The 13,270-nt window shown below is 38.1% G+C and overlaps 1 protein-coding gene across 2 annotated transcripts in view; it reads right to left on the bottom strand.

Annotated features, from left to right (window-relative positions):
- Window positions 1–13,270, bottom strand: part of LCORL (ligand dependent nuclear receptor corepressor like) — a 180,749-nt gene that overhangs the window by 6,279 nt on the left and 161,200 nt on the right. The gene's annotated exons all lie outside the window — the stretch shown is intronic.

The following is a 13,270-nucleotide window of genomic DNA, read 5'->3' as shown; positions in this document are numbered from 1 at the left end:
ATCCAGTACTTACCAGAGCACTTTTCAATTCCATCTTCTCTACCAGTCAAATTATTTAACATTTATTGAATACCCATCAGAAAGCACTTTTGGATACAAAGATGAAGATATAGTCCACGCTTTCAAAACACTTGCAGTCTATAGGAATTTTTAACAAATATTACCTTTATATTTGGAAATTAAAATTTTGACTAGTTAGGTTTAATGTTAGAAATTTGTCATAGAATCATATACATTTGTAACAAGTAAAAGATTAATAAATGTTCAACTTTTCTTGATGTATTTTTTAAACAATGATTTTTTTATGTTTTAAAAATAGGTAATAAATTTGCAAAATTAAAAATAGATCAATAACTACAAAATGTTATACAATGAAGTCTCTCACTGCTCCTACCCCCTCTTCCTTGAGCAACTACTGTTGCCAATTTCTCGTGTATTATTCCAGATAGTTTCTCCACATTTATATATATGTATATATGTCTGTTTCAAATATCTCCTTTCCCCCTACACAATTCTGAGTACTGTTCTGTATCTTGCTTATATATTTTGGAGATTGTTCCATATTTGTACAATGAATATTTGATTCTTTTAATAGCTACATAGAACTCCATTCTATGGCTATGTCATAGCCATAGAATAGCCATTTTGGGCTATTCCAATCTTTTGCTTACAAATATCAATGTATTGAATATTCTTATATGTGTCTCTTTAAGTATATATGCAAGTACATCTTCAGGACTGATGTCTAGGATTGGCATGGCTGGGTCAACGGGTGCTTTAAAAAATTTGATAGATACTACCAAAATTCCCTTCATAGACTGTACCTTTTAACACTCTGACCAATTACATATGAAAATGTCTTCCCTCACACTCTTATAACAATGTATAATAAAATTTAGGGAAGCTTAAAAAATTGTATGCCCTTGCTTAATTTGCATTTCTCCTCAGTAAAGTTAAACTTATTTTCATATCTTAGAAGCCATTTGTATTTCCTTTTCTGTGTTGCCAGTTGAGACGATGACTTTTCTCGTCTTAACTGTATTGCCAGGCAGTTAAGAATTAATCCTGTGTTCTGTGTGATCTACAAACCCACCCCTCCCCACCCTGCCTAGTTTATTTGTTGTTTGTATCTGCTTACAGTGAGTTTGTCATGAATCCATTTTAAATTTTATATCATCAAATTTATCAGTCTTTTATTTCATGGCTTCTGTTTTACATCATTATTAAAAAGCTTAAGGGGCAGCATTTGAATCATCTGATAAAGTGGCTTTATATGTCCATATCCAGGATTCTAATGAAAGCCCAGCAATAGTGTATCCAGTGGTACTCTTGAGAGTAAAGAATTGGGGAAAAGAATGTAAGGACCCAGGTTCCAGTTCTGACAATATTAATAATCAGCCTTATGTATGACCTTGGACATATAACCTTAGCCTCCTTCAGCCTCACTTTCCTCATCTGTAGAAAAAAGAACTTAAATGACATCTTCCCTGCTTACATGTTTCTGATGATCTAATGAGAGTTAACATGCTTTAATAACCATATGGAGCTATAAACAAATGCAAATGCACATACTTTGGTGAAAGGGGGAAGAAGCTGGAGAGAGGTACTTATCCGAAGTAAGGCCCCTTCTATATCTATCTCTACCATCCAGGAACCCAGATGGTAAGTGAGGCTGAATAAGGGGCAAAGGGTGCCTGCAATGATTATGGCACACAGCTCAGCCTATTTTCAATACTTCAGTAATTTCACTCACCCTAAGACAAAGCCCCTCTCCACCATCTGAATGAAAGTATATAGAATATGTGCATTTGGAAAGTATAAAAGATAAAAATCATTTGTGAGTTATGAAAATCCAAACAATTATCATCTGTGATTTAAAGTAATGATACTGATAATTCTAACAAAAATAACTTTTAATATATACAACTTATAATTTAAACTTCTTTTACTTATTACTAGAGATATGTGATAGTTCATTTCTGTCATACAGACAATAAACTTCAAGTGAGCCACACTGCAGGAAACAAATTTTAGTGTGATCAAGACAGGTCCGAAAATAGCATTTGTAGGGCAGTTGCTATATGCCAGGTACTATGCTAAAAGCCTTTTTTACATTACCTGATTAAGTTCTAACAATCATCCACTGAGGCTCAAAGAAGTAAAATGACTGACCCAAGGTCACACAGCTAACTGAATCTTCAGGGCCTATGATCTATTCACACTATCCTGCACACTGACTCTTGGGGTTTGTGATGCTGTCATGATTCTCCCTTCGTGTTAATATCCATTTATCTATTTCTTTAGAATACTTAACATACACCACATGTCTGGTCTACGGCCATAACCTTATCCAGGAGACCTATATGTTTAGAGCATGAATTTTCTTTATGTTTAACTAAAGAGGGGGCTGCCAGTCATATCTTTTAATTTCTCAGTGTGAAAAAAGAAAAAACGTTAGGGCAGAGATTGACATGAGAGCTACCATAAAACTATTCTTTAGGTTGAGGGTTTCAGGGAACACAAGTTTGTCTTTTCAAAGACAGAAAGAACTCAGCTGTATGCATGGATAAACAATTCTGATATAGGACCTGGAATTTGAAGAGTTGCTATAATGTCCCTGAAACCATCAAATTTGAACTTACTTAACGCCAGTGGGTGACTGGTTTATTTTCCTTTGGAAATAATTAACTGAATTAATTACTGTTAATTCAGTAACAAGTTTACTGAATAGTTGTAGCTCAGCACTGTCTTTGACCCTGATCTCTCTACCAATCTGTCCAAATATCATGATATGGTTGTCAATTTGCAAAACTAGAGCAGAGAACCTTCCTGAAGCAGACAAGTGTATTCCCATGTTTGGGATGTAATAAGAAGTTATAAAAATGAAGTCGTTGGTCTACTGGACCCTAAATGTGAAGGTTCTTAGGTTCTAGGAGGCCAGTATAGAGGACCATGCCACAGAGCAAAATGTTTCAGTTCTATATGGAGCTGGCATGTGTTCATCAGCCAGGTCTGCTGTTAAGTAAAGTTAAATCCTTAACCAGTACCTACCTAATATGTTAGGAATATAAAAGACTGTGATGGTATCTGTCTTCAAGGGTTTTGCAGCTTGGTAAGGAAACAGTGGGGAAAAAGTATTCATAAACTACCAGAATTAAAAGCAGTAAAAAAATAAAAGGAGTAGCTAAGGACAAAGGGATTACAGAGAAGGGAAAGATGAATCCCAGAAGTGGGGAGATGAGGGGGAAAAACATTTGAAATAGGTATTTAGGGATGAGGATTTTAGGAAAGTGGGACAGAGGGAGACTTTAGAGCCTGAGTTCTGATCCTGAATCAAATCACTCACCTGCTGAGTGTACACTCCTTAGCCTCTAAGCTTCAATTTAACTGGTTAGTGAAGATAGAATACCACATCTTAAGGGTAATGTGATTATTAAATGAGTTGGTGTAAATAAAGTACCTGGCACAGAGAATGCATGTAATATGCCCAGCTGGACACATAGTAAGGAGTCAATAAATGTGTTAGTACTAATAACAAAACTCAAAATAAAAAATTACATGTGTGGGAATAAAGTATGGCAGATATGTATATGATTTGTTTCTACAATGTTCACCATACTAGTTTGTTCCTATAATTTGTAGAGTCAGATAATAATGCGACAGTTTAATTTTGAATCTCTGGGCTTAAAGGGGATCAAATGTAAAAAAGCCATACAATGTAGCCAGGTAAACATGGTCCACTAGTGAACCATGAGGTCTAACACGACCAAACAGATCCTTTCTCTTGTTGGCAAACTCTCTAAGACTCAGGTTGTACAGGTTTTGTGGTTTTTTAAAAAGACTTAATTTATCTCAAGAGTAAAATTTCCCTTTGGTAAGATACTGCTGAATTTAAAGGCTTTGATAGATTGTTAAGGGGGAGATTTTAAGTCAGCCATTTTTTCTGACTTGCTTTTTGATCATTCGATGTGGTTACTGGAGGAGCAGAAAAACCTGGTGGTTAAGAGCAAGACTGGGAAATCTGAGGGTCTCGGATCAGAGTCCTAGATTTGCAATTTACTGCAACCAATTTTAGGAAAATTACTTTTTCAATAAAAGATTAGCACATATACAGATTGCCAACAAACACATGAAAGGATGCTCAACATCACTAATCATTAGAGAAATGCAAATCAAAACTACAGTGAGGTATCACTTCACACCGGTCAGAATGACCATCGTCAAAAAATCTACAAACAATAAATGCTGGAGAGGGTGTGGAGAAAAGGGAACCCTCTTGTACTGTTGGTGGGAATGTAAATTGATACAGCCACTGTGGAGAGCAGTATGGAGGTTCCTTAAAAAACTAAAACTAGAACTACCATATGACCCAGCAATCCCACTACTGGGCATATACCCTAAGAAACCCATAATTCCAAAAGAGTCACGTACTACAATGTTCATTGCAGCTCTATTTACAATAGCCAGGACATGGAAGCAACCTAAGTGTCCATCGACAGATGAATGGATAAGGAAGATGTGGCACGTATATACAATGGAATATTACTCAGCCATAAAAAGAAACGAAATTGAGTTATTTGTAGTGAGGTGGATGGACCTAGAGTCTGTCATATAGAGTGAAGTAAGTCAGAAAGAGAAAAAAAAATACTGTATGCTAACACATATATGTGGAATCTAAAAAAAAAAGAAGAACCTAGGGGCAAGACAGGTATAAAGATGCAGATGTAGAGAATGGCCTTCAGGACACGGGGAGGGGGAAGGGTAAGCTGGGACAAAGTGAGAGAGTGGCATGGACATATATACACTACCAAATGTAAAACAGATAGCTAGTGGGAAGCAACCGCATAGCACAGGGAGATCAGCTCGGTGCTCGTGACCACCTAGAGGGGTGGGATAGGGACGGTGGGATAGGGAGGGAGACGCAAGAGGGAAGAGATATGGGAACATATGTATATGTATAGCTGATTCACTTTGTTATAAAGCAGAAACTAACACACCATTGTAAAGCAATTATACTCCAATAAAGATGTCCCCCAAAAAAGATTAGCACATGATGCATAGTATGTGCTTAATTAGTAAGTGCTACCATGATTATTAGAGAGCAAACCATGGTAATCAAGAATTCAAAAGAAAACATTTAGAATTGACTCATTTCTACTGAGAAATGAGATAATCTACCTGAATTTTTAGTTGAATGGAATGAAGGAGATTGCAGTCAGCTCAAAGGTACAAAACAAATTCTCTCCAGGAATCAATGAACAGTTTGCACTGCTATGTGACTTAGAAGTGATTCTTGGCCTTGTAGGGATCCCTGAATTTCTTAATGAACTTGTATATTAAATTAGTACGACACAACTGTGCCTAAAGCAGTACTGTATTCAAATATTCAGTAACTACATGTGATTCACATACCTTTATAAAAATAAAATAGAAAACTTCAGTACTAAATTAATATGAAAGTAAAAGCAATTAGCAAGTTGTTTATCTAAAATAATGCCAACTAACTGTAAAAGATCGCAGAACCTGGCATGACTTAAATGTTTTTGAACCCTGTTCCCATAGGCCTTCTCAGGAACTTATCAATGATCATCATCAATGATTCCGACCCTCTTTTTTTTTTTTTTTTAAAATATACCATCTGTGGCAGATTAATTCCATTAATAGCCTCAGTTCTTCACCCATCACTATATGCACTCTCTGTGCCCTGTCCTTTTTACCATGTCCTCTCATTCTGCCTCAACTATGTGATTTGCTCTAGCTAATGGGATACTAGCAAATATGATGCAAGCTGAAGTTGAGAAATGGGGCATTTATGCTCACTTTTACACCTCTGCTTTTGCCCTGAGAACATGCCTGGGCTGGTTTACTGGATGGCCAAGAGAGACACAGGGGGAAGCTGCTATGGAGCAGGGCGAAGCTGTCCACTTGACAGCCAGCTAACCCCAAAACACTCGACGGAGCCCAGCCAAGTTCCAAAGAACCTCCAAGCTTATTTGCCAATCACTGATTCATGAGTGAAATAAATGCTTATTTACTTTAAGCTAATGAGTTTTGGGGTGGTGTGTAATGTAGCATTGCTGTGGTAATAGATAAATAATAGACCATCTCTTCTCAACTGGATCCTCACCATGATGTTTAAACAAGTGCGAGGTCTCTCATTCCTTAAAAAACAAGGCTTCACTCAATCTTTTACCTTCATGAGGTTAATATTTTTAGAGTTAGATTACTTTAATGAGCTGTCCTATACTTGCTACCACCATTTTCGATACCTCTCATTCTTTAACCTACTCCAATCTAGCTTCCAGGCCTTGTACTCCATGAGGGCAGCACTAAAGTCACCAATGAAATGATAAGTCTAATGAACGATCTTTAGTTTTCAACTTTTTTGCCTTCCTAACAACATTCAACACTGTTGCCCATTTCTTCTGCTATGGACTGGATTGTGTCGGCCCCTCCCTCCTCCCTGCCCCTCCCGTCTCCCTGCCTCAGATTTATATATTAAGAGATATAAGGCTTTTAGGAAGTAATTAAGGTGAAATGAGGTCACAGGGCGGGGCCAAAATCCAATAGGATTGATGTCCCTATAAGATGAGAAGGAGATACCAGAGAACAGGAAAATGGCCTGCAAGCCAGGAAGAGAGCTCTCACCAGCAACAGAACCCTCCAGATCTTGGACTTTCCAGCCTCCAGAACTGTGAGGCAATAAATTTCTGTTGTTTAAGTCATGCAGTCCATGTTATTTTGTTATGGCAGCTTGAGCAGAGTAAGATACCCTCTTTCTTGAGACTCACTTTTTTTGGCTTTTGAGACAAAAAACAATACTGGCTTTCCTCTGCCTCTTCCTGTCACTGCAAGGCATCCCACTCTACCTGCAGAATATATACTGGCATTTCTCAAGGTTGAGTCTCAGGCTTTCTTTTCTTCTTCTCCTATACTCTCCCTTGGCTCTCATCCATACCCAGTTTCAGTCATGAATGATATCCTAGATATCTCAATTTTCCTGAGTACTCAACCTAAAGCAGCTCTCCCTAAAAACTCCTTATGTCATTTAATTTCATTAACACAGAATTTACCAGTGCCTTCTGTTTTCTATTTTATTTTTCCCCCCTCCCTCAAAACTACAAGCTTGATGACAGTAGAAATCCCTGCTGGTCTTGTTCAGTATATTATTTTCAGCACCTAGCATATAGAAACTGGATAAATATTTGTTAGAAAAATAAATCTGGGATATTTGTTTCTGGCCATGATGAAGGAACAAAATGAATTTGCCCTCTCACTTTAAACAACTTAAAAAAACCCCCACAAAATATATGAAATAATGTTTTTAAGATAATGGATGACAGGAAGTACAGGATGACAGTGATTCCTGAAAAAAGGGAAGCAAAAGGTGGTAAGTCCTAAAATTTGCTCTGGCTTACTGCTTGGAGAGTTTCCAGGCTGCAGTATAAGGGGAATGCAAACAGAGCTTGGAAATCTTCCTGAGAAAGGAAGACAGAGTTTGGAGGTGAAGGAGTCCAGGTGACTAGAATGTGTGGAGCAGAATAAGGAAAGAGAGCTGCAGAGAGAGCTAGTTCCAGAGCTCCTTGCAAGTCTGTACATAAATACTGATCAGTACGTGAACGTTTCCCAAGGCTGTGAAAGAGACCACTGAAAAGGACCAGGTGGAAAATACCTAGAGGCCATACAGGACTGGATATAATTGGTGTTCCCACCAAAAAGAATGGAAAGACCTCCTAGCTCCTGGGGCATTAAGTAGCGTCCTCAGACAGGTGTTGGCATTACCTGACTAGTGGGGTAAAATTAGCCACCGAGAGGACATGAACATGGTTTCTGAGAATCCGAATGGTCTCTCCTTCACTTACTCCTCAGTCTTCACCACACCTGACATCATGCTCCTCCTTTCCCTCTTGACTCAAGACACACCAGTCATGTCTTATCCCTCTTACCCACCAGAAACACCATGCCTCATACTTTTTTCCCATTCAGTTTTTCCTGGAGGCTCACTCCTCCCCTCCCCATTCTCTGCGGCTTGGCCAAGTTGGTTCCTACTCATTCTTGCTACTCACTCTCACTCAGCTCAATAGTCATTTCCTCAGAGAAGCCTTCCTTCACCTCCCTGACTTGATAAGATCTCCCCATAAGGAATTCTCATAGCACCACCTACGAATTAAGAAGTTGTAAGATTTGTGTTACTGTTTTCTCAATGTCTGCCTCTCCGAACAAACTTGACTGTGAATGGAGTGACATCTGGTTTTGTCCACCCATCATATTCCATATGTCTAGCATACTGCCTGGCACACAGGAGACAAACCTTTTTGAAAGAATTAATGGGGTCTATAGATACTGGCTTCTAAAATCTAGCCTTCTGTACGTTTATATAACACAGAGACAAAGAAGCAAACAAATGAATTTTCCAGGTTGCCTAGAACTGGAAATGAGGGGGAGAAAAAAGAAGCCAAGGTCTTGCTTGAAATTAAACAAAAACAAGGAAGAAAAAACCTGGCAGGATGAAATCATTCAGACACCTACTCTGCCTTTTATTTTTCTGTAATTAAACAAAAGGTGAATTCAGTAGGCTTTATATTATGATAATCACAGGATACTCAGCTCCACTACAAAGAAAACTATTTACTGCCCAGGAACAATGAGGAGAAAAATATGGTAGCCATGAGAGCTGAACTAAAAATTTTGAATTACTAAGTGAAGAAATAGAGAAGGAAAAAAGGGGTAGAAAAGGGGAGAAGAGAACACTTGAGGAAGGAATTTAAGGTGTGAAGCACTGAAATCAATCTCTTTCTAACAGGTGGTAGCAGCTGGTTAAGGAAGAGAAGGGTGACTCTTGAACTTACCTCAGATAGACAAAGCAGGTCTGGAGGCTGCAGGGAGAGAATAAAGGTTTACAAAACAGAATAAAACTGGCATTGATGGCTCCCCCAGCACCACTCTGCTGGATAAAGACAGGTCTTGTTCCATAGAGAAAAACAAAATAACACAACTACACGTGAGAAACGTATTGTGTGCGAGGTGGGAGTGGACAACAGGGAGTGAGTATGGATGGGGTTGGGAATGAACTGGATATAATAATCTTAATTTACTAAAAAAATACAATAATTTTTTCTAATCACACCTTATCAAAATTCTACTGATATTAATAGGGGTCAGAAAACTTTTTCTGCAAAGGGCCAGATTAATTATTAGGCTTTGCGGGCTTTATAATCTCTGTTGCAACTACTCAATTCAGCTTCTGCGACATAAAAGCAGCAATAGACAAACACATAAGTGAATGAGCATGGCAATGTTCCAATAAAACTACTTACAGACGCCCCAAGCTAGAAAGTTAATTTTGTTTGAAAATAGTGCTGTACTCCATATCCATTAAAAGGGAGAATCAAACAAATTATCTTTCTTCAACTTATACTAATTATGTTGCCAAAGTGAAAAAACTTGAAATATTTTTTGATAAGTTTCCTGAGTTCCTTTGTAACTCTAGTATCTAACAATGCATGGTAGATCAAAAGAAAAAGATACAATATTTGTTGAATAAATTGAATAGTTTCCCATGAAAGATATGGGGCAATTAGTAAAGCAAAATGTCTGTAACGGTTGACAAAGCAATGGGATATAAGATATGCAAGAAAAATTCTAAGAAAAAAAATCAAGACAAGGAATTATCAAAGTAGCTGTTTCATATTTTAATACAGTATTATGGTAATAATGCTATACTAAAACTCTTTAAAACCTGACATTCTTCTCTACTTAGTTCCTATGAAAATTACAATGATGGGGAAAATAACCAATTGTAAACAGAATGGATTTTTTTTTTTTTTTTTTTTTTTTTTTTTTTTTTTGTGGTACGCGGGCCTCTCACTGCTGTGGCCTCTCCCGTTGCGGAGCACAGGCTCCGGACGCACAGGCTCAGCGGCCATGGCTCACGGGCCCAGCCGCTCCGCGGCATGTGGGATCTTCCCGGACCGGGGCATGAACCCGTGTCCCCTGCATCGGCAGGCGGATTCTCAACCACTGCGCCACCAGGGAAGCCCCAGAATGGATTTTTATTAAAAATTTTTGACTTCATTAGAATACTTTAGATTATTGGGTCGCAGTTTTAATATTTTTACTGATGGCACTGGCAAGTAAAATGGTCATATGAAGTCCATGTAATAAAGAATAGGTCAATGTATTTATTATTTCTTACATTAAAATATCTGTCTTGGGCTTCCCTGGTGGCGCAGTGGTTGAGAGTCCGCCTGCCGATGCAGGGGTCACGGGTTCGTGCCCCGGTCCGGGAAGATCCCACATGCCGCGGAGCAACTAAGCCCGTGAGCCATGGCCGCTGAGCCTGCGCGCCCGGAGCCTGTGCTCCGCAACGGGAGAGGCCACAGCAGTGAGAGGCCCGCATACCACAAAAAAAACAAACAAACAAACAAACAAACAAAAAATATCTGTCTTTGTTTCATCCAGTTCTGACCAAATTAAGAGTGTGGATAAATTAAGACTTGAGGAGACACTGATCTCATATGTTTTCCTAAACTCGTAAGATACTTTCTCATGGTCTGTAATACTGAGAGGAAAGCCACCTGAACTGACTGCTACCACAGCTCTTCCTTTCTTAACTCATTATGAAATAAAATCCAATATACAAAAGTGAAACTTATTATACAAAATAGGCTGATCCACCATGCATTGTTAGACATTAGAGTTACAAAGGAACTCAGGGAACTTATCAAAAAATATTTCAAGCTGTTTTTTCACTTTGGCAACATAATTAGTATAAGCCGAAGAAAGGTAATTTTAAAAATTCTCCCTATTCATGGACATGGAGCACAGCACTATTTTCAAACAAAATTAACTTCCTAACTTGGGGCATCTGTAAGCAGTTTTATTGGAACATTGCCATGCTCGTTCGCTTATGTGTTTGTCTATTGCTGTTTTTATGCCACAGAAGCTGAATTGAGTAGTTGCAACAGAGATTATAAAGCCTACAAAGCCTAAAATATTAATTATGTGTCTTCTTTTAATGGTGAATCTTAGTAAAGCACTTACAATTTAATTTTGATTACTCTAACAATTTATGTACAACAAGAACAAATCTAGTACATAGATTAACTTACATTTTTACAGTCATTGCTTTCTTTCTGGGAGCATCACGGTTAAGTACAGAGAAAGCCTAGCGGGAAACTATGTAGAGCAGTGTTTCCTAATTATGTTGCCCAAACAGTGTTCTGTGGGATATAAAGTTTGGAGAATGCAGTTTACCATGCTAATGGGGCACTGGCGACTCAATAAACGCAGGAAAGAGAAGGGAGCATTTCCCAACATTATTAGACCACAGAACGCTCTGCACATAGAACATCTTGGTGGACGAGCATTTCCTGGAATACACCTCTGGAATGCTTGCGTAGCGAACTAGATTACAGTGACTAAATCCTCTGGAAACGTTTTTCTATCAGAATGAAGTTCAGAAAATCATCTACTCTATGCTTCACAGTTTTTCCATTTGAAGATAATTATGATGCTGAATAACAGCACATGGAGTAACTCTAACTCTAAATTTTATTTTTAAATGCTAAAGGATACTCTGTGCCGAGGGTTGCCTCAACCCTACACATTTAAAAGAATATCTCGAGCTAGGATTCAAAAAAAAAATATGGTAAAATGTTCATTAGCAGGACCAGAGAAGTATGCAGGGTTAGTATCAGTTTTAGGTAGTTAAAGGAGTAATCCCCCCATCAGTTATATACCTGAGTGAAAACCAGAATTCTGAATGAAAAGAATATATATATATATATTCAGTCGTTTTTGAGGACAGACCACAAAACAGGAAAAGCTGACAAACTGAACTTTTTTCAATCCAATCCAAAGTGTCAACTTGAGTTCTGAATTTTTATGGGAAAATTTAACGTTTTAGGAAAATAGTATAGTAGCTTTAAGTACACGCTGGGTTATTCTAGTTTGAAATTTCCTCAGAGGTGTCCAAAGTCCATTTATTATATCCAGATATGTATCAATTAGGAGAAGGCACACCTTTGCTTTAGGAATTCAAGACACTGACATTGAAGAGGTCTATATTATTATTTTCAATAGTCACACACAATTTTAGGCCATTATTACGTCCGAAACCATCTCTTACAATTGGCCCTTCACACACCCCATTCTGCCCTCCCCTCAAATCTACACTGTGTGCAGTTATTAGAAAAAGACGCCTTAGAATTACACTTCGATCACACAGTTTATCACAATTCACAGAATGAATTCTTGGTTTGATCTCTTTTCTTCCTGTTACACCCACTTGGTGAACCTAATTACTCTTAAGTATAAGGGTCCACCTTTCTCCAAGCTTCCATTCTGGCAACTGAGATAAAATCACAAAGCTGTTCAATCCTGTTATTTCTTGAGACAGCATTTCAAACATTATCCACAGAGCTCAATGCCCACCATGCTACTCTTAGATTACCTCTTGATTCATAGAAAATAGACTCTACTATCCTCAATATTCTGCCCATAAACTTATAAGGTGCTTTGCATCCTCATATATTATCCCCACTATTCTCATGTTTTAAGAGAGAAATGACTCTTCTGGCCAAAACCAATCTCTCTAATGATGTCCCAAGATATCCCATAATCAAGTCAGGGCCTTCACTCCATTTCTCCTACTTGCCATCTCATTTTTCTATCTTCAATCTTTTTTTCCACTGGCTTCTTCCCATTGGCATCTAAACATCCTTCAACGGGGCTTCCTCTTACTACTTCCCTATTTTCTCTCCAATCATAGCCATTTACATTTTTCTGTGATAATTTTCTTCATTTCCTCTTCCTGCATTTAGTCAATCATAACATTTCTGGCTCTATTAGTCCACCAAAACTGCTCTCTCACAAATCTCTAAAATAACCTCTTGTGCTATGTTCAATGGAACATTTCAAGGCCTAACTGACCTCTTAATAACATTTTACACTGTTGTTTTTTCCCTTCTTAAAACATATTTCCTTTCGCCACGCTCTGCTGGCTTTCCTTTTACCTCCTGACTACTCATCAGTCTCCCTTTACACATATCTTTTCCTTTCTCCATATCTTTGGGGCTCTGAGACCCTATGTTCTTCATATTTTACACTGAACAGTCTCTTCCACTCTCATGGCTTCAATTATTTGCTGGCCCCCAAATCTGTATCTCCAGCTCAGACCCCTCTCCTGAGCAAAATACCCATATTAACTAATTGCTTCCTAAACATCTTTTCTTGGATACCCCACTAGATACCTCAAATTTCTTATGTC

This window comes from Kogia breviceps, chromosome 6, assembly GCF_026419965.1.
Source record: "Kogia breviceps isolate mKogBre1 chromosome 6, mKogBre1 haplotype 1, whole genome shotgun sequence".
Classification (NCBI taxonomy): domain Eukaryota; kingdom Metazoa; phylum Chordata; class Mammalia; order Artiodactyla; family Physeteridae; genus Kogia; species Kogia breviceps.
The sequence above is the reverse complement of the archived record's forward strand: the minus strand, read 5'-3'. Positions and strand labels throughout refer to the sequence as shown.